Source organism: Muntiacus reevesi, chromosome 10 (genome assembly GCF_963930625.1).
Source record: "Muntiacus reevesi chromosome 10, mMunRee1.1, whole genome shotgun sequence".
Taxonomy (NCBI): domain Eukaryota; kingdom Metazoa; phylum Chordata; class Mammalia; order Artiodactyla; family Cervidae; genus Muntiacus; species Muntiacus reevesi.
The window spans coordinates 48042689-48070645 of NC_089258.1; positions in this window are offsets into that span (position 1 = coordinate 48042689).

Genomic DNA, 27957 nt, shown 5'->3' on the forward strand with positions numbered 1-27957 from the left:
AGTGAGAAAATGCCAAAAGAAAGGAGAACAGTCAAGCAAGACAAAATCATAAAGCTTTAGCCATGAAACAAATTTGAAGAACTTTAGCTTCTCCTCAAGGACTGCACATACTATTCTTGAGTCATGTCCTTTGAGCTGTTTTCCAGATTCTGAAGCCCCCACCAGGAGGTTGAAGTAATCTGCGTGCTGCCCACAAGCACGGAGACCCCAGACTGGCCCGAACCAGAAGGTTGATGATGCTAACTCTCGATTACCTTACCTCCAGCCAATCAGAAGAATGTCCCTGAGCTGACCACATGTGGCTCCTTGAACATTGTAAGACACCTCACTCCCTGCTCCAGAGGGGACACACAGTCTTGAGGGCATTAACTTGATGTGGCCCCCTTGGCCTGACAAAGCAATCAAGCTATTTCTTTGTAATTCATGCAAAACTGTCTCCATGATTCTGCTTGGCATCAGTGAGCAGAGGCTGAGTTTTGGCAGCAGTGTGGTGCATCAGCGAGGTTCTTCGGTTTTAAGGCCAGTCTCGCCTGGCAGGGCTGCTGACAATGCAGGAAGCCATGCATATGTGAGCACCAGGGGTATGCAAGAAATTGCTGTACCTTCCCCTCAAACTGCTGTGAATTGAAAACTGTTCTAAAAAAAAAGTCTTTAAAAGTGAGATTAAGAACCTGCTGCAGAGGGTTATCATAAGGATTCAATTAAATGAGATATTTTATGAAACACGCCTGACCCATGGTAAGCCCCTGATAAATGGCAGCAGGAGGTCTCACCTCACACATGCATAGAACCAGCTCACAATCTGTCGCCTTCCTGAGGTCCTTTCACTCTCTTCTTTTCACAGTGGATAATTTCTCTGTAACACTGGCCTATACATTTCAATTATTCAATATGTATTAATATTTTCTGAGCATCTCTTAGGGACTGAGACATTCTGAAAGAAACAGACAGGAAACACTGCAAAATCACAAACATACTTATTTTTACTGTGGGAATGATGACAGAGAGGGGCCGGAAACCACAGGCCAGACGAGGGCTGAACTGGTCCTGAGGTTTGGTTGAAGCAAAGGAAAACGCTAAATGTAAGTGAAAAATAATGTTTTGATGCACATTGGTTGTAATTTATGTTTTAAAATATAATTGTTTTGGTTTTGGATGAAAATAAATTTGGGTATAAATGAGCACCCAAAAGTTAATTTTAGAAAAACTATAAACTGCTCGATAGGCACAGTAGCTTCTCATGTTATCAAAGATGGCACCCAAACGACGCAGCACCAACATGGGGCTGGAAAGTTAGGCAGACCCACTTATTTATAAACCAGGGATTCTGGAGCTGAATGGGGCTTCTCAGGTGGCACTCATGGTCAAGAACCCACCTGCCAATGCCGGAGACGCAAGAGTCATGGGTTCGATCCCTGGGTCGGGAAGATCCCCTGGAAGGGGAAATGGCAACCCACTGCAGTATTCTTGCCTGGCGAGCTACAGTCCACGGGGTCACAAAGAGTTGGACAGGACCGAGCAAATGCGCACACACACTGGTACAGAATAAGGTGTCAGGCTCACACCTGACTCCCAGCCCCCTTCTTCATGGTCTTTCTTCTATATCAATGAGCCATCATAACAGCACTTCTTCCTAAATAACTTTCACTGGATCCCCTCTTCTCTATTAAGACTAAATTCATCTAAGTGACTGGGACAGTCTACCTCTGGCTCAGCCTTGACCCAGGGTCACCCAACTTGGTATGTTCAAGGAAATCTGAGATGGATGCTTCCCTGTTCCTCCCCACAACCTCTGGCCTGAGCATCCCCACATTAGGGGAAAGTGGGTCAACAGCTGTAAGTATATTTGCTATCATTTTTAAATTGAAGTATAATTGAATTACAATATTGTATCAATTTCTGCTATACAGCGAGGTGACAGGGTTATACATATGTTTTAAGGATACTGTCACTAAGAGCTATTGTCATTCTTCGGAATCTATTCTTTCCAATGGTCCAGAGTTTTAAAATTGAATTTTATTTCAAATTTAATTCAGAACAACAGGTTAAAAGCTAAAGAAAGCAAGAAGTAAATACATATTTTGAGTCAAATAAAATCCATTCTTCAATAGTAAATACATGGATAATGCTGGACTTTCACAATGTCTAAAACTAACTCATTACTTCAATATGTGTCAGGGCTTAAGCAGGGCTTAAGAATTTCATGAGGAAAACACACCTTTCTTTCAAAGTACCCCCAAAAAGTTGGAAGTAGACATAGGAAATCTGGCTCCTGCTGTAGAAACAGTGGTTCCAAAATGCAAAACAGCTCACGTGAATTTCACAAAGAATGGCAACAGGTGATCATTCACCTGAGGCCGCAGCCTAAGCAGTCCAGAGGGGTCGCAAAAGAAATGCACTTCTCAAGTCAATTATATTTCTCCCTACTCAATCCCACTACTTCTCCCACAGTTAGTATATTTCTTTCCTAATCACCAAAACTTTGACTTTTAATCTCTCCTCATCTTTCTTTCTCTCTTTGAACTATTTTAACATTTTCCTTTTTTTGACAGCTTCCCTTCACTTTCCAACAGTTAGCCTTAACTGCCAGAATATGAAAGCAAAGTACTTTCCTGAGTAAATCCACTCGTTAAATTCAGGTTGCCCAGTGCACCAGCCCCGAGCACTTGTTTCATGCATCCAACTTGGACTGGCAATCTGTATGGGATGGGGAGGGAGGTGGAAGGGGCGTTCAGGATGGGGAACACATGTAAATCCATGGCTGATTCATGTCAATGTATGGCAAAAAGCACTACAATATTGTAAAGTAATTAGCCTCCAACTAATAAAAATAAATGGGAAAAAAAAATTCAGGTTGCTTTTCCCTATATACGACCCACATTGATTTTTTCCCTCCTGACAGACAGTGGAGTTGGACTGAAAAGAGATTTTCACTACTCTTCCAAAGAAAAATCCCACAGGAAATACATCTGCTGGTTCCTTACTATTGGTATATATGGGGGAAGTGGACTAACCTAATTCGAAAAGAGAGTTAATATAAAACTGACCTTTTGTTTTCCTTTAGGACAACCATGAGACATCTGGGCCGGCTGCCACCCCCCGCCCATCTCTGTGTGCTGTACCTACTGGTCAACCTGAAACAGCAGATCATCAGTGGCCACACCCCATTCTCTCTCTTATTTTTTAATCAGTAAATTTGATACTTTAGAGAAGTTTTCAAACCACAGAAACCTTGAGGAGAGAGTGCAGAGAGGTCTCATGCATACCCCCTGCCTTCATCCAAGCACAGTCTTCCCCATCAGCAATGTCCTGCACCAGGAGGTACATCTGTCACAGCCAATGAACCTACATGGGCACATCATCATCACCAAGTCCACAGCGTACATTAGGGCTCTTGGAGTCGTACATTCTATCAGTTCAGTTCAGTTCATTTCAGTTCATCGCTCAGTCATGTCCGACTCTGAGACCCCATGGACTGCAGCACGCCAGGCCTCCCTGTCCATCACCAACTCCCAGAGTTGGTGTCTGTACAACTAATGTCCATCGAGTCGGTGAGGCCATCCAATCATCTCATTCTCTGTCGCTCCCTTCTCCTCCTGCCTTCAATCTTTCCCAGTATCAGGGTCTTTTCCAATGAGTCAGTTTTTCGCATCAGGTGGCCAAAGTACTGGAGTTTCAGCTTCAGCATCAGTCCTTCCAATGAACACCCAGGACTGATTTCCTTTAGGATGGACTGCTTTGGTCTCCTTGCAGTCCAAGGGACTCTCAAGAGTCTTGTCCAACACCATAGTTCCAAATCATCAATTCTTCAGCGCTCAGCTTTCTTTATGGGCCAACTCTCACATCCATACATGACTACTGGAAAAACCATAGCTTTGACTTTTTGGACCTTTGTTGGCAAAGTAATGTCTCTTTGACAAAGCAATGGCTCCTCTCCCGCTTGGCTGCACACAGAGAGCTCCAAGCCTGCACCACTTGTGATGATTCCTGTCTGCCCACATGCAGGTGGCAAGCAGCCTCTGTTAGAAGATAATCGTGACTCTTATTCTCAGTAACTGCTTGTTGGCTACTGATCTGGAAGCTAAAGATGGCAGTACAGGTGAGTTCTTGGCTAGTGGCCACCATTCCCAAGTGTGCATCTGGCCTCCCAACTCCCATGCTATATCAACACAGGTGAGAATACTTTCTGTGTTAATGTACATTCTATGGGTTTGGCTTATGGTAATGCACATCCTACGGGTTTGGGCAAATGGACTGTGACATGTACCTACCATGATGGAATTGTACAGAGTAGTTTCACTGCCTAACATCCTCTGTGCTCCACCTGTTCATCCCTCCCTCCCCAACCCCCTGGCCACCACCAATCTTTACTAATGTCCCCATTCTACTGTTTTTCTCCAGAATGTCATAAAATTGGAATCATATGATATATAGCTTTTCTCAGATTGGCTTCTTTCACATCGTAATACACATTTGAGGTTCCTCCATGTCTTTTTGTGGCTTTGCAGCTGCTTTCTTTCAAGTGCTGACTAGTATTTCACTGTCCCCTTTCCTTCTCTCATAGGGGTCTCACTATCTCTAACCCATCCCTCTCTGCCAGAACCCCCAGAGGCTGGTGGGAACCAAGAACAGCTCCACTGCACAAGACTGTTCCCCTCAAACAGTGGTGGTCAGAGCCAACTTCTATTAGGTTTTCATTGTGTATTTAAAGTGGAACCAAGGGGTGGAAATGAAAGACAATCTTTTCTATTAGAATGCAGCATTGACTTGCATTATTTTCTCCCACTCCCACCTGAAATCTGGCACATAGATATAATGCTCACCACTAACAAGGCAGGTGGGAGACTCGCTCAGGGGACATGACTGGTTAGTGGCCACTGGGGGTCTGAGTCCAGGTCTTCACATGCATGATGCTTCCCAACATCCAGCGCTGCCTCTCTCTGCCTCTCATTCCTTCTCTGCACTGTTCTGCACTGTTCTGGCTGGAAGCTCTTTGGGCTTCCTAGCTGGCTCAGTGGTAAAGACTGGCAATGAAGGAGATGTAAGAGATGCAGGTTTGATCCCTGGGTGGGGAAGAGCCCCTGGAGGAGGAAATGGCAAACTGCTCCAGTATCCTGGGATTCTGGGAAATCCCATGGACAGAGGAGCCCAGAAGGCTACAATCCATGGGGTCCCAAAGAGTCATACAAGTCTAAGTGTGCATGTGTGCGCACGCGCATGCACATGTGCACACACGCACACACACATGTCTTTAGAAGAGGTTGTAACAGCAAGGACACAGACTGCAGAGCTCTGCGGGCTCATGGAGCCTCTGCATGTCTGTGATACTGCAGGGGGTTTTAGGCAGAGGTGTGCTTTCCTGTTTGTTTTCTAGGTTTCCTCTGGATTTCAATTATCCAAGATATTCCCACATCATGTATGGATGTGAGAGTTGGACTATAAAGAAAGTTGAGCACCAAAGAATTCATGCTTTTGAACTGTGGTGTTGGAGAAGACTTTTGAGAGTCCCTTGGACAGCAAGGAGATCCAACCAGTCCATCCTAAAGGAAATCAGTCCTGAGTATTCATTGGAAGGACTGATGGTGAAGCTGAAACTCCAATACTTTGGCAACCTGATGCAAAGAACTGACTCATTGGAAAAGACCCTGATGCTGGGAAAGATTGAAGGTGGGAGGAGAAGGGGACAACAGAGGATGAGATGGTTGGATGGCATCACCAACTCAATAGACATGAGTTTGAGTAAGCTCTGGGAATTGGTGATGGACAAGGAGGCCTGGCATGCTGCAGTCCATGGGGCTGCAAAGAGTCAGACACAACTGAGTGACTGAACTGAACTGAACTGCCAGAAAAGTTAGAGGTGGGGTGTCTGTTTAGAAGATGATATAAAAAGCACAAGTAGGCTTGGGCTTCTTAAACTTAGGGCTACAAGATTTGACTCCTGGATTTTAGGGGCAAATATATTTTAGCGAGATCTATCAATTTGCAGTTTTCACAAAATCATTGTTGCTCAAATTCGTCTCAGTACAACAAGCAGGTGTCCATAAAATATACAACTCCCCACGTTCCTACCCTGAAAGTCCATTATCAGCAGGTCTTGGATGCAGCCTGGGCTGGGGAGGTAGATATTAAGTACTCCGTCTATCTTCAGCAACACCACACCTACCACAGGGACACCTAGAACGCAAATCAGATCACTTCAATCCAGAAACAACCAGCCCCCTCAAACTACGGTTGTGAGTTGCTGCCACTAAAGATGCAGATGGATGACACTTTTTGCAGAGATGCAAGAGTCAGAAATGAAGTCAGCGAGGCTCGTCTCCTGCTTGGATGCACACAGAGAGCCCCAGACTACCACGGGGAAGCCTCCTGCACCACCTGTGACGATTCCCATCTGCCCACGTGCAGGTGGAAAGCAACAACCTCTGTTAAAAGAAAATCGTGACTCTTATTCTCAGTAATTGCTTGTTGGCTACTGATCTGGAAGCTAAAGATGGCAGTACAGGTGAGTTCTTGGCTAGTGGCCACCATTCCCAAGTGTGCATCTGGCCTCCCAACTCCCATGCTATTTCAATACAGGTGAGAGTACTTAGGTACCAAAGTACTGACCACCTCCCCCAACCAAAAAAATCTCCCCAGCTCCCTCTTGAAAGGACAAAATGTCACCTTTGTAAAATGACAGGCATTGTGAACCAAATGGTTGCATTTCAAAACTAAATTTTAGGTGCTTTCAACATCTTAACAAGAAATCAGGAGCCAACCTATTTTTTGATACATGAGATGGTGACGTACATCTGCTCATGGTTATCATATGGAGATACACATGGCCAAGAAAGGAACTCATGGAAAGAAAGCCCCAGCCAGAGGAAATCCAACTGCAAACACCTCCTCAAAGATGCAAGATATAGTGTGATTGGCAAACCCACACCAAGCCACACCAATTCCAGTAAGAGTTTTGCTCTGATATTTATTATAGTCATGCTAAATAATTTTTACAGTTTTTAAAATGTGTATTTTTTACTGGAATATAGTTGATTAACAGTGTTGTGGTGGTTTTTCAGGTGTATAGACAAGTGGTTTAGTTATGTGTGCATGTGTACTCAGTCATGTCCAACTTTTTGCAACCCCATGGACTATATAGCCCACCAGGCTCCTCCATCCATGGGATTCTCCAGGCAAGAATATTGGAGTGGGTTGCCATTCCCTTGTCCAAGGGCTCTTCCTGACCCGGGGATCAAACCCACATCTCCTGCATTGCAGGCAGATTCTTTACTGTCTGAGCTACAGAGGGTTCAGATATACTAAATTCTTTTTGTTGCCTAGGTTAAACATAAAACCAAAAAATCTACATCAGGCAAAAAGAATGGTCTCCGTGACAATAACAATGGTTTCAGCAATTAATTCTCTCTTAAGGAACTAAGACATTGGAATGACTTTCAACTCTGATATGAGCACCTTTCACTACCCTGATGGCCAGATCAAACTAGAATTGGAACTTGCCCCACCAGAATTGGGGCTTCCCTCATAGCTCCAGTATTCTTGGGTTCCCCTGTGGCTCAGCTGGTAAACAATCACCTGCAATGCAGGAGACCTGGGTTCGATCCCTGGGTTGGGAAGATCCCCTGGAGAAGGGAAAGGCTACCCACTCCAGTATTCTGGCCTGGAGAATTTCATGGACTGTATAGTCCATGGGGTCACAAAGAGTCGGACACAACTGACAGACTTTCACTTTCACTTTCCACCAGAATCGGAACTGGCTCTTCCAGATGGACGCCAAAGTCTCTCCTGGAATCACACTTCAGCAGGTTCAACACCCAGCCTGTTCCCATCATTTCTATGTCTGTCGCTATGACTAGAACATTGACCTTTCTGAAGAGGTATGACCTCCATCCTTGCCACTTCAGAGGACTTCCTTTATAATTCTGACTTATCTTTTATAACTTTCTATTTTGACCTTTATTTTCCTAGTGTTAGCAGACATCCATCTTTTTAAAGTCTTTTTTGAATTTTTACAATACGCTTCTGTTTTGTGTGTGTGTGTGCGTGTTTTGCCTTGAGGCATGTGGAATCTGAGCTCCCCAACCAGGGACTGAACACACTACCTTGCATGGAAGGTGAAGTCCCAGCCACTGGACCACCAGGGAAGTCTGAAGACATCCTTCTAATTCCTGCGTCTTTCCGCTCTCTGACATATGAACTGAAGCATGGAAAACACCAACCGCATATTACATTTACCAGCTCTCAATACTTGAGACAAATTTACTTCTAATCCCACATAATTGAAGGCCAGGAAAAAATACAAACATAGTAATCCCTCACATCAGTAGACACGCAATCAATTTTTAATCACTATTATTTCAACAACTTTTCTCCACACTCCTTGACATCCTCGGCTTCTGACTTCTCTGAATCATCCCAGGTAGCATTTATTAATCTTATGTAAAGACCAGGACCTATCCGCATGATGCTTCACATTTCCTTCACTATTTGGGCTTCAAAATCTATCATTTCTACCAAACTTTGACAATTAAATGTCCCAACACTTCTTTGGATTTTTTCATAACCCATCTCAATCTTGGTCCTTACCACCATCCAAAAATCCTTGAATGTCTGTAGATACCTCTCTGTTGATGCTACATGCACACACACACATACACTTACACATGCAGCATATATAGTCTGTTTTACCTCTTTAGGGCCTCCATTTTTACATCCATTGCCTATCTTCTACCTGCTCAAGCTTGGCCACCCTCCATCCTCAGGCACCGCTTACATCTCTATTGCTTCAGTTCCTGGCTCCCCGGCATCTTTGATGGCAGAGCCAAATTAACTTTCTTCACTGCTAAGCACTGCATGCTTGAGTTGCAAAAGGACCACACATCTCAAAGAATATACCTTGAATAAAAGCAGGTGCCAAAAAAGCCACAGTGGGGTGAAGTATAACATTATAACATGGGAAGATATTCCAATAGAACTGTCTTCTGCATAGAAAATACTTTTTGACTCTCTCACATAATACAAAGAAGCACTAGATGCAATTAAATGAGTGACTTCACGAGGGAGAAAGAGAGGGCAATTCGGATCGCAATGAAAAATGTCCTTTTTGGAGAAGGGCAGCAGAAAGATTTTATTTTCTTCAGCCTCCTCTTTCCCTCCTCCCATAAATCTCTAGGGTTTCTGTGTTCAAAGGCTCCAAGTTACCACCTGCCACCTTTGATCAACCTCAGGGCCTCTTGAGCGCTGCCTCAAAAACCACTTGACTGTTCTGGCTCCCAGAACACTTCATGGCTGCTTCCCTTCTTCAAGTTTACTTCCAAATAATACTCTGATGAGGAGTTATTACTTCTCCTACAGCCAGCTCTCTGAACTACAGAAAAACACGAGAAGAATTTGTCTCTGTCCATCACTGGAGAATATTCCCATTTTTCATGCCCTTTAACACACTTGGGTTCTCATGTCAAAACTTACATTACTCACAGAGCAAAACAGAGGGCTTCTGGGGCTTTGCTTTTAGCTTTTTTTGCTTGTTTGTTTCTGATTTTACATCTGTGCTTCTTCCTGAAACACGATGGTCACTTCTGAGGTTTGCTGACCCAGCCCAACCCTCTGCCATTTGTTCTGACCTCAATCATAGAGCAAAGGAGACCGTTAAGGCGGGATCAAACCATTATTTCTGGTTTTCATTCAATAATGACATGTTTTAAGAGTATGTTTGTTCACTAACTTGTCGATGTGATACTAGTAGTAAGTCAGCTTTTGTTCTCCCGTACCAATAAAAGTATTAACAAAAAATAATCTATTTTTACTTTCATAACATAATAAAATTCTGGTACTTGCCTCAAAAAGTTTTTGACCAGCATACATGTCTACACTGAGTTGAAATATGAAGATATAAAAATGTACTGTTCTGGTTAGACTGGCAGAAGATGGAAATTTCTATTCAGGGACTTAAGTTACCAAAAAGAGAAGGCAAAGTCTTACTAAGAGCTTCAAGCAATCACATAGTTCTGTTTAGTCCCAGCAGGGATGCACTGGAATAAAGGAAAATAAAGGACATGTAGGTTCCCCATTATTAAATTTGAGTTTAGCACTGGTCACTGTCCTGTGTATGTGCTAACAGGATCTCTCCATTGAGGTGCTAATAAATTATTCACAGGTTCATTTCATAAGTATTTCTTGTTCTCTTTATGATATGTCAGGCACTGTTATAAGTCCTGAGGATACAGCGGGAACAAGACAAAGTCCCTGTTCTCAGGGAGTTCACCTTCCCTTTGGGGAGATAGAGAAGATAAAGGAGAGAGAAGGATAAGAAGACAAAGAGGGGAGTTCCCTGGTTGCCAAGTGGGTAAGACTCCGTGCTTCCAAAGCAGAGGACACAGGTTCAGTCCCTGGTTGGGGAAGTCCAGCATGCCATGCGGTGTGGCCAAAATAATGATAATAAAGAAGGCAGAGGGGGTAAAGCCTGCAATTTAACAGCAGCTCAGAGAAAGCCTCTCTGATATGCTGCTGCTAAGTCGCTTCAGTCATGTCCAACTCTGTGTGACCCCATAGACGACAGCCCACCAGGCTCCTCTGGCCCTGGGATTCTCCAGGCAAGAATACGGAGTGGGTTGCCATTTCCTTCTCCAATGCATGCATGCATGCTAAGCTGCTTCAGTTGTGTCTAACTCTGTGCGACCCTATGGACAGCAGCCCACCAGGCTCCTCTGTCCACGGGATTCTCTAGGCAAGAATACTGGAGTGGGCTGCCATTTCCTTCTCCCCTCTGATACGCAGCACTTAGCAAAGACCTGGAGAAAGCAAGTGAATGTGTTGTAGGTTTCGCTGAGCAAAGAGCAAGCCAGGCAGAGAGCCAGCAGGTGCAGAGGTCCTGAGGCAGGAGCATTCCTGCCTTGCTGGAGGGGCTGGTGTGCCAGAGAGGAGCTGGTCAAGGCAGAAGAGGAGGGAAGGAAGCCGTGGGCATCAGAGCAGGAGAAGGACCGGGGGAAGCAAGTATGACCTTTGAGAAAAGACGAATGGTGCTCCAGTCTGCTCCTCTACCTTCCAGCACATCCAGTGAGAAAAGTACTAAGAGGTGAATCTGAAGGCTAGATCACAGGATCTTCTGCCTCTCAATAATTCAAGAAATACCCACTGTATTTGAATGAAAGAGTTAAATCCTAAACTATTAGTTTCCTTTTAACGTACTTTAACATTATAATAACATTTCTGTGCCTGAAGTTTTATTTTCAAATTCTGCCCAAAAAACCTAAAAGAAGGGTGGGAAGATGAACCCGTCTTCATTGTATAAAAGCCACTCAGGAGTTACCACCAGCCTGACCCCATTCTCTGCCCCGACAGTGACTTAGAATTGCAGTGTTTTCTGGGACAGACTTGACTTAGTACCAGACTAGATGCCGGTTAGCATAGAGTTGCTTTTACAGAGTAATAAACTGATTAAAAATCTAGCCCCCCCCCCCCAAATATACCAAGTATAATTACTTAAGCTGCATTTCAACATTACCACTGTCTCTCAAAGTCCCCTGACCATGAGCTTGAGACTAGCTAGACTCCCTTCCCTTGAAAGGATGAGCAGGAAGACGGGAGCCCCTTGCAGGGACAGCGAAGAGTGACAGAAGTGGGAACGGAGGTCCTTGCCTTCTGCTTCACCTTGAATCTACCAAGAAAAGCAATCTCTTCTCTCTTTTGTGAAATGGGGAAGAATCTAGAGAACACTATTATCCTGGAGGCTGAAAGTCTGAATCTTGACTTTCAAAGCCAACAGACAACATCTCTTTTCTGATCTCTCTGGACCCTGAAGCCAAGGCAACTTCATTGAAGGAAGAAGGAAGACCCCCAAACATCTCCTAGACTAAAAGTCACTTGAGGGCAGGCATTGTATTTGATTCAATTCTGTAATCCCAAGGCTAAAACAGTATCTTACATGTGCTTAGAATCCAATAAATATTATTCAAAGGAAGAAAGAACAAAGAGAAGAAGGAAGATGTATATACTAGGAAGCAGAAGCTAAGATTGCCAGGAGAAATATCAATAACCTCAGATATAAAGGTGACACCACCCTTGTGACAGAAAGTGAAGAAGAACTAAAGAGCTTCATGATGAAAGTGAAAGAGGAGAGTTAAAAAGTTGGCTTAAAGCTCAACATTCAGAAAACTAAGATCATGGCATCCAGTCCCATCACTTCATGGTAAATAGATGGAGAAACAGTGGAAACAGTGGCTGACTTTATTTCGGGGGGCTCCAAAAATCACTGCAGACTGTGACTGCAGCCATGAAATTAAAAGACACTCCTTGGAAGAAAGGTTACGACCAACCTAGACAGCATATTAAAAAGCAGAGACACTACTTTGACAACAAAGGTCTGTCTAGTCAAGGCTATGGTTTTTATAGTAGTCCTGTATGGATGTGAGAGTTGGACTATAAAGAAAGCTGAGCACCGAAGAATTGATGTTTTTGAACTGTGGTGTTGGAGAAGACTCTTGAGAGTCCCTTGGACTGCAAGGGGATCCAACCAGTCCATCCTAAAGGAGATCAGTGCTGGGTGTTCATTGGAAGGACTGATATTGAAGCTGAAACTCTAATACTTTGGCCACATCATGCAAAGAACTGACTCACTTGAAAAAACTCTGATGCTGGGAGGGATTGGGGGCTGGAGGAGAAGGGGATGACAGAGGATGAGATGGTTGGATGGCATCACTGACTCAACGGACATGAGTTTGAGTAAACTCCGGGAGTTGCTGATGGACAGGGAGGCCTGGCGTGCTGCAGTTCAGGGGGTTGCAAAAAATTGGACATGACTGAATGACTGAACTGAATTGAACTGAGAAACTAAGATTACCAGGTTTCACTGCAGAGAGTTTCAAAAGGTCTACCTCACCTCTCTTACTATAGATGCAGTTCTAATTATAACATGATGCCCTACTTGTTGAGAGAATAGGAATTAAGACATGAGGAGCTATTCTTAAAACATCTTATTTCAAAAGTAGTCAGATAATTTTGATACTTAGATCAAAAGTAATTTGATACAAATGGTCTCCTCATGACTAGCAGGCATCATGTTATTAAGATATTTTCTTTTTAAAGAAATAGATATATAATGTCTTAATTTTTACATAAGGATGCATTCTTGGATGACAGACATTTGGGCTCACTTCATGGATGTGGATTGTACCAAACTCCTAGTCAATAAATTTCATTTCATTCTCAATGGTACTTGGCATTCATTCCAAAAATCTCCCACTTGAGGCTTCTAAACGGTTTTACAAGGCACTTAGTTTTCACCAAAATAATTTTCCCAAATTGTAATTGGTACTTTAAATTCTATGGCTTTCACGGAGTTTAAAATAGGAGGTTAAGTGTGTTTCGGTCCCTGGGTAGAAGATTATTGTTAGTCTGCCCAAATATAAATGGTACATATTGCTTCTCTCTCAATGACTCGGAAGTTGCTGATTTCCTAGGACGCCTGTTGGCTGCAAGACCCACATCCTTCTGTTAGCTTGTGAAGGTGACTTCGGAAGGATCCTGAGATGGTTACAGTAAAATATACAGAACCAAACAAAAATGCATTTGAACTGTGATGCACATGACACTTCAGCTAACGGCAAATGTGAGGAAGTGTCACTTAAATCTTTGAACGGATGCTCTGTTTACCAGCCTCACACACCACATCCCACGTAACTGGCAAACTCTGTCATCATGGCCTTGTGTCACGTTTCCTGACGAGCTGTGTGCACTCTGGGTAGAAAACCGGTGACAGCAATTCCTTTCCTGATGCACGTGGATGTGTTATTTTGGGTAATCATGTAAACACTGTTAAAAGATCGAGCCCTTTTAAATCCTCTCCCAGATTTGTAGTCAGAGGAAAGATATTAGAAGACTTGGCGACTGGCCTTGTTCTAATCATCCAGAGCAAAACGTTTCCTGCGTTACACAGAGGGGAACACAGCATCTGCAGATAACACCTGTCAACAGCACTGACCTGATTCCCAGGGCGGTAGCGTATCCAAGGAACGTGCCAGGGTCACCACCCTGTGCTAACTTTAAACTCGGTCTGCAGCCTATTCAGTCCTTCACACATACTCTGTTTTATACTGTGTCACAAACAGAATAACTACTCTGCATCCTAGCTAGCTAATTTGTCTAGTAACAGAATACTATATTGAACACACTAAATGGGCTCTACAGACTAGAGCATTTACTTTCTTTTCCATAAGAAACAGAGATGTCACGGTCCAAGGGAACAGGCCACGGAAGTCTCTGAACTCTCTTAGAATTTCCAATACATTGCTCTCTCTCATGCTAATCATTTTTAAAAGGACCAGAAAGAGAAAATCAAGGGGATATACCTTAAAATACCTCTCAAGGTAATGAAAATGTTATTTTCCAGTCTTTGCTAATTTGAGGAAAAATTTCAAGTTAAAGTCCTAACTTCCCGGGGTACTGGAAGATGAATCTATTTAATACTGTGAAGGAAGAAAGGAAGGGAGGCAGGGAGGGCAGAAAAGAAGATAAACATTCTAAGACCTAAAGAGATAGTTATTCAGCTTCTGGCTATCAAATTATTTCAGTCTGTATTTTGCTACCAAAAATCTGCTTCTCAACTACCTCTCTGCCCATTATCCTCAAATACAAACAAAAAGTGTGTATGTGTATACGTTTCCCTCTGTCAGTTCTGTGATTACAAGTTTAATGTATTTGGACGACAGAAGAATTCTTAGATAAAAGTCACATAGGCCTTAAAATTATAAACATTAAAATGACTTTGTAATACTTCAGAGATGCTAAAATGGGGTAAATATATATATATATGTATATATTTTTTTTCATCAATTGAGCACAACAGATAATTGGCATATTAAGAAAATGAAAATACAGGTCACCCCAAAGAATCTTTCAAGTTCTGTCTTATTTCCTGAAAGTCAGCTTTGCCATGGAAACTGAATAGCAGAATAAGACCAGCTTTATGGCACACACATTACAGTTGCCTTGAGATTGCAGTAATTTTCCAACGGTCCTTCAAACCATCATTTCTGCAGCAAATGCACTGGGGCTTTAGCTCCTTGGTAAGGTAATACCTTCTTTCTACTGACAGCTCTTTATTTGGGATTACGTAGCGCTGCGGGTACATAATGTAAATACACACGCTTATTCATAGAGGAAAACAGTTCTGTAAGCTACTAATGTTATATTCTTTGCTGTGATAAGAGCACTTAAGATGCCAGAGGAAAAAGTATGTGTGGAAATGACCTGGAAAACTCTCCTTTGTCTGTTGTGGTTGCAGGCAGGCGTGGGCTTGAGGCTGTTGGCTGCTCGTTCTCCCTGCAGCCGAGCAGGCAGCGTGGTGTGTCTGAAGCAGGCGGAAGAGAAATCCAGTAGCCTGAGCTCTTGCTCCAGGCCTCTCCTTGATGTCTCAGCAACTTTGGGGTGGGCAGGTGGGGGTAAAGGGAGCAGATACTCATTCTTCCCCTCAATATTCTCACCTGTGCAACCTCAGGTTGATTAGGTCGACCTGTCACTAGGGGATTTGTTGTTATTTAGTTGCTCAGTCATGTCCAACGCTTGGTGACCCCAGCCTGCCATGGACTGCAGCACTCCAGGTTTCTGTGCCCGTCACTATCTCCCAGAGTTGGCTCAAACTCATGCCCATCGAGTTGGTGATGCCATCCCACCAACTCATCCTCTATCACCCCCTTCTCCTCCTCTCCTCTAGGGGATGCTCTGGTGCTATTGGCATTTATCACATCCCTATCAGATACCAAGCATTCTCTCTGTGTAAGACAGTCTTGCATATACAATCTACTAAAACTAACGTTGTTTCTAGACCTAAGAGTGCTCTATGACTCTAACTGGTATTTTATAATCATAACTATGACCATCCTCCTTTATATTCCAGATCCTAAATTTGAGTAGAATCTCTATCAAAAACAAGAGGGAAAAGAATAACCCTAAAATTTCAGCTGTCTTGTTAAAATTTGCTTTTCAGACTTCCATCATTTCTATCAGAAACCTTAAAAAAGTGTTTCTTCAACAATGGAATAAAATTTTCCCCAATATTATTGGCCTTTTGTAGCCAAGTCTGTGTCCCAAGATTACAAACCAAGTCATGAGTTTTTTAGTTGCAAAGTATTCAATCTATAAAGAAAGCTGAGCACAGAAGAATTGATGCTTTTGAACTGTGGTGTTGGAGAAAACTCTTGAGAGTCTCTTGGACAGCAAGGAGATCCAGCCAGTCCATCCTAAAGGAGATCAGTCCTGAGTGTTCATTGGAAGGACTGATGCTGAAGCTGAAACTCCAGTACTTTGGCCACCTGATGCCATGAGCTGACTCATTGGAAAAGACCCTGATGCTGGGAAAGATTGAGGGCAGGAGGAGAAGGGGGCAACAGGATAAGACGGCTGGATGGCATCACCAACTCAATGGATGTGGGTCTGGGTGAACTCTGGGAGTTGGTGATGGACAGGAAGGCCTGGCATGCTGTAGTCCCATGGGGTCGCAAAGAGTCAGACATGACTGAGCGACAGAACAGATTCAATCTAGTTATGAGCTAATTACATGTAAATATTTAGAGGTTACTCTATCACCCTGTGGGTCTTGAGTTCCAATTAGGGTAGCATGAGAACAGTTTCAAGGAAAAGTATAATGCATTAGGACATCTTGGAGAAAGATGGAAAATGGTGAACTCTGTAGCCTTGCTCTCTCTTAACTTGGCTTAAAGTTGAGCCAAAATAAAGGTATAAATATTTTCTCCAGATTTCCTTCTAAAAAGTCTCAAATGCAAATCCTGAAACAAATGGAATTAAGATGGTTAAAAAGAAGCAATTAAAAAAAATTCAAAGTTTAATCTTTATTTTCAATACATAAGATTTTGTAAATCATTCACTAGTGGAAAAAAATTGTAAAACTTGGCGTCTTTGCTTCCTGTTCAAAAATAATTCTACTGCACCATTTTGATTTCAACTCAGCATGAGTCTAAAAGGAGCCAGATTGTTGCAACATTTGAAAGATGGGAAAGGGGATACATTTAGTATTGAAAAGAGAAACAGCAGTAAATTCATGGTAAATATGCAATAGATATCAAAAGGGAGTAATTAGAGGAAAATTGCCCACGCTTAAGAATATCGAAGGGTTTCATGGGTGAAATTATAATGCTTAAGTGATATCCTAGAACATGAAAAAAAAAGTCTTCCCAACCTTATCTGGTCCTCAGAGGCTGCCCTAAAGTAGATTGATTGATCTCCTGTCTAATTTTATCTCAGTTAATGGGATTGCCTAGGCTCGCCTTGTTTTAATTCTTGTTTGAAGATTCCAGAGTCTTAATAACTTATGGCAGCGAATTCTACAGTTTAATTATAAGACATCTCATTAGCCACATTTATCCCTATCAGATATGTTTCTTTTAAGACTACATTTTCTAATCTTTTCAAAGGGCACTGCCACGAAGGCCTTCTGGAAAAATAAATTAGAGAACTTTTATAGGACAAGTGCAGGGTTGCTGCAAGAGAGGCAGGTTGCCTTGCCGCTGAAGGCAAAAGAAAAGTGATGAACACACCTGTTTCCCTTTGCATTCAGGAAACACCTCGGCTAAGTGCTTATTGAATAGGCCACCAACATTATTACCTGGCTTCCTAGGGCCACGCCACCCTGGGCTTTCTGTCATGTTTGTGGTGTTTCTGGGAGCTCATGCTTTCTTGCTTTAGATAAACATGATTTACATGCTTCCTATTTCATCATTGACTGTACCAATTTATATATATAGATTCCACCTACAGAGTATTTCTGTAGCAGCACCAGAGGATTTTCTTTGTTCCAAGGAACTGAATTAACCACCGGAAAGAGTACTCCTTGAAGATGAAAAGTGTGAAAGTGTTAGTCATCCAGTTGTGTCTGACTCTTTATGACCACATAAACTGTAGCCCACCAGGCTCCTCTGTCCATGGGATTTCCCAGCTAAGAATACTGGAATGGGTAGCCATTCCCTTTTCCAGGGGATCTTCCTGACCTGGGATTGAACTGTGGTCTCCTGCATTGCAGGCAGATTCTTTACCATCTGAGCCACCAGGGAAGCCCCTCCTATGTTTCTTTTTCCCCCCAAACATGCTTGGATTAAATCGTGTTTCTCCTTCTTACTCCTCTCCTCATGCTCAAAGTTTTTTCACAGTAAGAATTGATTTAAATGATTGAAGCATTTGATCTACTTAAAAGGTAGAAGTGATAGAAGAGGAAAAACCCTGACTCATCACCACTCACCATCCTCCACCTTTGGGAGGTTTGCTTAATATGCTAAGCTTCAATGATCTTATGTGTAAAATGGGAATAACAGCCACAAACTACTTTACAATGTTTTGTGAGGACTTGAGATGATCCATTTGGAAATGGATGAAAAGCTATAACAACACTAGACAGAGTATTAAAAAGCAGAGACATCACTTTGCCAACAAAGGTCTGCATAGGCATAGCTATGGTTTTTCCAGTAAACATGTATAGATGTGAGAGATGGACCATCAAGAAGGCTGAGTGCCAAAGAATTGCTGCTTCGGAACTGTGGAGCTGGAGAAGACTCCTGAGAGTCCCTTGGACTGCAAGGAGATCAAACCAGTCAATTCTAAAGGAAATCAGTCCTGAATATTCATTGGAAAGATGGATGCTGAAGCTCTAATACTTTGGCCACCTGATTTGAAGAACCAACTCATTGGAAAAGACCCTGATGCTGGGAAAGATTGAGAGCAAGAGAAGAAGGGGACAACAGAGGATGAGATGGTTGGATGGCATAACCAACTCAATGGAGATGAATTTGAGCAAACTCTGGGAGAATTCCATGGACAGAGGAGCCTGGTGGTCTACAGTCCATGGATCGCAAAGAGTCGGACATGACTGAGCAACTAAACAACAACTGACCAGATATATGGTACTGTAGTCTAGCCACGTTGACAAATGAAATTAACCATCATAATATCTACTGAAGAATATTGATCCAACAATATACTTCCCATGTCCTGCATTAATTTTTCCATTAAACAAATCTTTTGACCCACACGCTCCCCTCTGTTTACTGTCTGGTTTCTCAATTCTCATTTATAACTAAATCCCTTGATGATTTTAATTCTTCTTCTCCTATTCTTTCTCCCATGTAAGATGGGTTTTTGTCCCCAGTGTGATACCAACACCTCTCACTGGTAACTTCCAAGCCTCATTTCACTGTGCCAGGGTCTGAACAGTTGAAGACTCCTCTTTGAACCCTTGTTCTGATGTTACCCACAGAAATCAGGGCATATTCACTTAGTTTCCCTCCTACGTCTCTCTGGCAATGCCTTTGGATTGCCTTTTGCTGACTCATTTATCTGGCTTCTTAATTCTGAAGAGCCATAGGCCATGGTCCCGGGACGTTTTCTCTATATAAACACACTCCTTTGGTGAGCTCATCAAATTGCTTGTCCTTGAAGACCCATTATTTGCTGATAACTCCCAAATTTGCATCTCCAACTAAGACTTCTCCTTGAACTCCAGAATCTAATAGAAACCTCAGCAAACAGTGAATCTGTTCATCCATTTTGGCAAAGGCCAAAAACTCTGACCTCTCCTGACCCCTGTCTTTCTCTCATGCTTCGTATTTAATTCTTCAGCAAATCTCACCATCCGAATCTTCTCTAAAATGAAGGGTCGAGGGCAGCTTTTTCATCTTTGCAGAGGTAGCTCCATCTTGATCATAAGAAACACTGCTAATCTGAGGAAATATTTAAAATCCTGGAAGCATTTGCTGCTGCTGCTTCGCATGCAATTAAAAAATGTCATGTATCAAAACCAAACAAAAATAATAAAACAGTTATAAAAATGAGTTTGAATAGAACTGGAGAAATTTGAACATGAATTTAATATTATATGGGTATGGTATACAGTATGGGCAAGGAAGTTATATGCTCATTTTCTCAAGTGATAGATGCTGAAACACCATGATGTCTGCAAGCTACTTTCAGCTAGCTATATACATGTTTTCATGTGCATATGTGTACACCCACGTGTACACATTTGTGTGTACAAAGAGAAAGTCAAGACGTGTGGCAAAGTGGCACCTTACTGAATGTACATAAAGGGTATTTATGTGTATCATTGTAACATTACTTTAGCTTTTCTAGGGGGTTATTTTTTTTTTCAAAATAAATAGGTGAAGAATAATTTATGCCAAGTCCAACCATTTCTGAAACCACAACGCTTGTTAAAGGCATCACCAACCCAAACCTCATTTACCATAAAACCCTCTGAGCTGGTCTTCCTTCTACTTCCCTTCCTTCCTTGTCACGTTACAATCTATGCATAAAAATAATCTTTCTAAAAAGCATGAACCTTACATAATTCCTTTGCTCAGAGTTCTCCAGCTGAGAAGCAGCATTTATGATCACAAAACCCAGTATAATCTGATCTGACCACCACCAGCCTCCCAGCACCTTTGTATCCTCATCCCCTAGTTCTCTCTCTCTCTCTCTCACTTAACCCACTCAGTCCACATCCTCATATTTTTCCTGGAATACAATGGCACATTAGCTTCAGAGTCCTTGGATTTTATGCATCTTCTGCCTGGAATACACCCTCCATCCTCCAGCAGAGATCTTGTCCCACCTTCTCTAGAGCGTTTCTCAAACATTCCCTTTTCTTTATGCCCTTCCCTGACCCATCGCTGGAAATCACAACCCCTTTACGATATCCTCTCACCCCTTCCCCTGGTTTTTTCTCTGTAATATGTCTCACCAACTGGCCTATTTGTCAGGTTTTTTTTTTTTTTCTCTTCACTCTAGAATGTAAGACACCATAGTAAGGATTTTTTCTTAAGCTTGTCCACTGCTCCAACTCCAACGTCTAGAACTGTGCCTGGAATCCTAAGGAGTGGTAAGTGTTCAATGAAGACTGTGGAACGAAGAAATGCGTCTAGGGAGTGGTGAAGGTTGGTGGGTTGGAGGAAAAACAAAAATAGAAATAAAAAATAAATAACCTGCCACTGATTCTCCCAGGACATCAGTTAAATCAGATCCATTTTGGGTCACATGCTCCCTGAATCCAACCAGAATAATTCTTAAATCAAATTTAAACAGTTGTATGTTAACGGTTTTATCATTTGTGGAGGCCTTCAAGAAAACCTGAAGTTTACTCCACAGAGTTGTTGGAATTCCTGAATTCAATGTAGCTGAGGAGTACAGGTCATCCTTTTCAGAAAACATCACATATTAGGGGCATACAAAATTTATAGGGGTGGGGGGGGCAGGCTTCCCTGGTGGTCTGGAGGTTAGGAATTCACCTGCCAATGCAGAGGCCGTGGGTTCCATCCCTGGTCCAGGAGAATCCCCCATGCTGGGGAGCAGCTGAGCCCACATGCCTGTAACCTGCGTTACGCAACAGGAGATGCTTCCCACAGTGAGGTCACCAGAGTGCGGCTCGCAAGTGGCTCCTCACCACATCGAGGGAAGGCCCGCAGGCAGCCACGAAGACCCAGTGCGGCCTAATTACTTACTTACTTAATTTTAAAAGTTGTTACCTTTTTATTAGTTGTGCCCAACTTTTTGGGGACCCCATGGACTCCAGCCCACCAGGCTCCTCTCTCCATGGGATTTCTCAGGCAACAATACCAGAGCAGGTTGCCATTTCCTTCTCCGGGGGATCTTCCTGGCTCAGGGATTGAACCTGAATGTCTCTGGCATCGGCAGGCATTCTTTATTGCTGAGGCACCAGGGAGGCCCTTTAAAAAGTTTACAGGAAGCAAGTTTGACAAGACCAGGATCTGGGACTCTCCATTCATGCCCCTCCCCTTCACAAGTCTAAAATCTGTGGCATCCTTGTAGACAGTGATTCACTGTTTTGGAGTCTTCCCAAGAATACTAGAGAGGGTAGCCTCTCCCTTCTCCAGCGGATCTTCCTGACCCAGGAATTGAACCGAGGTCTCCTGCATTGCAGGTGGATTCTTTACCAGCTGAGCTACCAGGGAAGCCCACAGTGAAATCTAGCCCACCTTAACAATGGAGGCCTCTCTGAGTGGTAATTAAGGTTGCCACTTCAATCTACAAAGATAGATTCTCTAAACTTATATATCCCTCCCTCTCTGTTTCAGGGTAGATGGAGGATTTGTGTGGCTGATGGCTGACTTTCTATTCCACCTGGTAGAATGGGTGTGAGTCCAATCCAAGCTACTTCCCTTGCCATGAGCCTCTGAAGCCTTCCTGGAACTGGTCTGGGAATGCCAGCCAAGAGTGGGAAGCCTCTGACGTAAGCAATCACAGATCCTGCCCCTTAGCAGAGAAACTGTGTCCTTTGATTAGCTGCTTTCTCTCTGTGTGAAAGGTCAGAGCCTCCCCTAAAGTGTTCTTCAAAGTACCCATCATCTCATCACGAAACCTTACCCTCCAAGGCATTAGACGAGGTCAAAATAGTTGACAGACTCTTCACTGAACTCACCAAAAGACAGGTACAGAATTGTTTTCCTGGAAAAACAACCTGTAGGAGAGTGGATGACATCAAGACGTCCCCACTAGACCTCTTCCTGCCTGGAACATCAAGCTAAGTTATGACAAGACCAGATTTGACCTGTCCTCATATAATCAGTTTTTGAGCCAACAAGAAAGTTATATAAGGGCCTGGTTTTGTGCCACAAAACCCTCCTCCACTCACTAGGATAAACAAGCTATCCCCTTCGAGAATGGGGAGTAAGGATTCGTTACTTCCAGAATCCGCCCCCTTGTTGACCAGTGGATAGATGAGCAGTGCTGAGCTCAGATGATACAGCTGAAAAACACTCAGAAATGTGTTGTCCGGAGACCCTGTCCTTAGAGGTCCAGAACTGTGAAGAGTTCAGGTGCCACAGGCCCTCAGTGAGCCCCCAAGCTGCAGGATAGATAGGATGTTAGTTTAATAGTATCAACATTTAGCAGTCTACACTCTGTTTTCTTTTAGCTTCAGAATAAACATCATGTGCCAGAGACATCAACTTTGCTACATGACTGCAAAGGGCAGAATTAGGTTCAGTTGGCAGAACAGAGATTCTGACCCATCACAAGACCTGTCATGATGCCTGGAGACAGAAGTGTCAGCTGTAACTCTGTGTCTCTCCTCATCCTTCCTGGTATTGAGACCTTGTGTAAGTAAAGACACAACTTACAGTATCACTTACGATGCTTTAGGGCTTCCCTCGTGATCCAGATGGTAAAGAATCTGCCTGCAATGTGGTTCGATCCCTGGGTTGGAAAGATCCCCTAGAGAAGGAATTGGCAACCCACTCCAGTATTCTTGCCTGGAGTATTCCATGGACAGAGGATCCTGACGGGCTACAGTCCATGGGGTCGCAGAGTTGGACATGACAGAGCAACTAACAATTTCACTTGCACTTCCTAATGCTTTAATGGTTTATCTCATGAATCAATTTTTTAAGGACGTTGGGGCTGATGGTGCGATCCCAGAGGGTGAAGGGTTATCTGATGTCTCTGCCCCCCAACAAAGAGTGCCTTCCAATGTCCTTTGACATCCTAATATTGGTTTCTCAGTATCATTGATCGGTCCTGGAAGTTCTCCTAGGTAGGATTCAGGACTGGGAAAGCAGAGGATCTGGCCTCAGAAGAAGAGTGGTCCTTGGCTTCCCTCCTCCTCCTCTCTTTTCTCCTGGAGATGTGGAACTCTTCCCTGAAGTTCTTCCTTGGAAACCTTGTACTTTCCAATATGCTGTCTTCTCAGAATATCCGTGGTGTATGTGTATTAACCTATTACTTATTTATAAATTCACATTCTCTCTCTCTCTCTCTGAATGCATCTGTCCTGTGCCTTGTTCTATTATTTTTAAAAGAGGATTTAAGAGCCATCCCAGGTATGTGATCAAGGGCAGTAGTCTTTCAAACCACTCCTTTCTTCCTACAGGCAGGTGTAAATGTATTAAATTGAAAACCCACACACATACTTACATGATAGTGACCAGACTCTTGTACTTCCTACTGGTGCCATGAAAGAGCCCTGTATGGGGGTGTTCATGGGAAAAAGGAAAACAGACTTCTTGGCTATCTCTGTGTGGCTTTAAGCTTAACATTCAGAAAACTAAGATCATGGCATCTGGTCCCATCACCTCATGGGAAATAGATGGGGAGACAGTGGAAACAGTGTCAGACTTTATTTTTTTGGGATCCAAAATCACTGCAGATGGTGACTGCAGCCATAAAATTAAAAGACGCTTACTCCTTGGAAGGAAAGTTATGACCAATCTAGATAGCATATTAAAAAGCAGAGATATTACTTTGCCAACAAAGTCCATCTGGTCAAGGCTATGGTTTTTCCAGTGGTCATGTATGGATGTGAGAGTTGGACTGTGAAGAAAGCTGAGCACTGAAAAATTGATGCTTTTGAACTATGGTGTTGGAGAAGACTCCTGAGAGTCCCTTGGACTGCAAGGAGATCCAACCAGTCCATCCTAAAGGAGATCAGTCCTGGGTGTTCATTGGAAGGACTGATGCTGAAGCTGAAACTCCAGTACTTTGGCCACCTCATGGGAAGAGTTGACTCATTGGAAAAGACCCTGATGCTGGGAGGGACTGGGGGCAGGAGGAGGAGGGGACAACAGAGGATGAGATGGCTGGATGGCATCACCGACTCGATGGGCATGAGTTAGAGTAAACTCCGGGAGTTGGTGATGGACAGGGAGGCCTGGCGTGCTGCAATTCATGGGGTCGCAAAGAGTTGGACATGACTGAGCGACTGAACTGAACTGAACTGTGTGGTTTTCAGACCTCATCAGAGAACATCATCTTTAACATCTTTGCAAACTCCAGGTGGCGCTAGTGATAAAGAATCTACTTGCCATTGTAGAAGACATAAGAGACGGGGGTTCCATCCCTGGGTTGGGACGATCCCCTGGAGGAGGAAATGGCACCCCACTCCAGTATTCTTGCCTGGAGAATCCCATGGACAGAGGAATCTGGTGGGCTACAGTCCATGGGGTTGCGAAGAGTCAGACATGACTGAAGGGACTGAGACACACACAGGCACGAACTGGAAGAAGCAGATGGAAACTGCACCCCCGCGTTGATTCCAGAGAGGTGCCTGTGGCAGGACCATCCCAGCCTCACGCAGCTCTCTGCTGAGACTCAAACTCCATCTCCCTCTCATATTCCAGGACATGTGATTTTCCCTGCGCAGAATCTATTACTATCCACCTATCTCCAGCCAGTCTTTCTGACTCATTGATTGCTCATGATAAACCAGCATATGCTATCACTTACAGAGGCCTCGGAGGAAGGACCAGCCCATTCTAGGAGCTCTGAGAAGCCAGATGCAATCATGGGGCTTCCCTCACCTCCGGCAGCAGTGGAATCATTTCAGTCTTATTGCTTTCACATGGATGGGCAGCCTGCACTCTCTTTCACACCCTTAAAAGTATTCCACCAAACAGGAGACAAATATGTAGCTGTGTCTGTGGTCCGCCCGCAGAAACAGAAGTGCCCGTTCAGTTTCTGGATTGTCTCATTCCCACACATTCAGACCAGTTGTCTGGCTGGACAGCACCTTCTCTGTCTTTCTCGAAATATAAAAAGCACAGACGTGGTGCCATCCCACAGCCATAAGATCTGCATGAGGACGAGATGCTCCGGAAGAAAATGCCTCGGGGAGGAACCACCGTGACACTTGTGCTTTTCAGAGATGGATGAAGACACGCAATGACTACTCAGAAGGAGAAAGACATAGCCTGACCCACTGGCTGCCTCACACACTGGAAGACTCACCCAGCAGCTTCAGGATCAGAATTAGAAACAACCCAGGAATCAGAGGTGGGCGAACCCCCTTTGAGGGATGAATATAAATATCCACCTTTCAAACTGCCTCCCAAAGGACTCACTTAGCTGCTGCCTTGTCACCCCAGGAGTTGGAGCGAAGCTTGGGAAACGACTGTTGGGGATGCTACGACTATACCGTTTAGTGTGTATATGACCTCAGACAAGTATTTATAGTAGAAAAGACTTCTCCTCAACCTTCCACTTCTGTTCATTTCATCAAAGGCAGTGTCTCAGTGCATCCTTGGATCTGTTTCTGATGGACAAGGAGCTTTTCATTCTGCTGCAGGTGGCAGTGTTCAGAGATGAATTGGGAGGAGAAATAGGAGGAAATTTTATCAGGGAAGTTATCAGCTGTTCTGCTCCATTCACCCAGGCCCCACCCTCCTTTCCTTATGCCCCAAACCCTGTGTACCACTCATCTCTGAGTGCTCCACGTCACCATATCCCTGCATCTCACCGTCCCAGAGAGCTCAGATCAGGGTTCCTGAAGCAGTCCACGTGGTACACGACATGGATATTACGAGATATGATACATCTCATTCTGTTGCTATTGCTGTTAAATCACTAAGTTGTGTTGACTCTTTGTGACCCCATGGAGTGGAGCCTGCCAGGCTCCTCTGTCAGTGGGATTCTCCAGACAAGCATATTGGAGGAGGTTGCCATTTCCTTTTGCAGGGTATCTTCCCGACCCAGGGACCAAACCCAAGTCTCCTGCATTGGCAAGCGGGTTTTAATTTTTTCAACCACGGAACCACCAGGGAAGCCCATCTCAGTCCAGACCATCAGCAAAATGAAAGGAGGCTCTCAGGCTGCTTCAAGACTCCCCGATCTCCGTGGACCAAAGCCACACCTTTTCCTCAAAACCTCATCACACCATACTCCTTACGGCAGCTCCAGATTCCTTCACTTGGTTTTACTTGAGTAGCTTAATGTTCATATTTAAGGTTCTTCCAACACACATTTAGCTCAGAGCATCTCTACGTGACAAATTAATGAGTTGCCTCATTTCCCCTCCACACTGTAGAAGTGTAGACTTTTAAAGTCACTCAAGCACATTTGTATGATGTCGCCTATTTGAAAGAAAGATTTCTTTGATGAGGACCTGGGTTCCCAGGAAAAAATTTGCCTTGAAAACAATATGAACAAAAATCAAACACACTTTTATTTTAATCCCTTCTCTCTTTTTTTAAAAAATGCATCATTATTTGAAGGCTTCCGGGACTGTGTATTCAAATTAGATCAATAGGTAAAATTCAATAAACCACAGGAGGGGATAACAGCCCTTTAGGAAGTGTGAATTTTTCAGATGTCCAACTTAAAAGGATAGACACAGGATATTGAGAAGGTCAGGAGACCATGGGTATTTGAGGGGAGAAAAAAAAATCTGACAGCAGGGGGAAAAACAGCTCTGCCAAAGGTCAGTAAACTGCAGGTTGGAAGAGAGAGAATAGATAAGTATCATCAGTGATTGAATCAGAATTCCTTCTTCCAAAACTATGATTAAATATCTTTTCTTAGAAGTTTTAGCAGAGAATTAATAACAAAAAATGCTTTTCTCCACTTCTAAATTGGCCTTAAACAAAAAACTATATGCGGTACTAAAAAGCAGCCACAATTAGGGACAGGTATGGATTGATAGATGGATACACACAGTTATTATGTGTACATTTACTTCCAAATTGTTCATATAGTATATTTTAAGTATTTCTCAATTTTCTGACATTATAAGAAAATAAAAAGCTATTCAAGATGGAAAAAAAGGAGTCTCAAAAGAAAGAGATGTTTCAGTCACAGTAAATGTTTTTCTAGCCTGGACTCAGCCTTTGCCATTTGTTCTGTGATTCCCCTATAGCCTGTGGAAGTATTTGATGGTACAAATAACAGACAACACACCAAAACTCTGCCTCCAAATGACAGCTCCAGACTCCTTCACTTGGTTTTACTTGAGTAGCCTAACATTCATATTTAAGATTCTTCCAACAAGCATTTAGCTCAGATCATCTCCAAATGACAAATTAATGAGTCGCTTCATTTCCCCTCCACACTGTAGAAGTGTAGACCTTTAAAGTCATTCAAGCACATTTGTAGGATGTCCCCTATTTGAAAGAAAGGTATGGTAAAGGAAAGGTATGGCAGTATGGCAGGAAAAACCCTTCTCCTGAAATGTTTGAT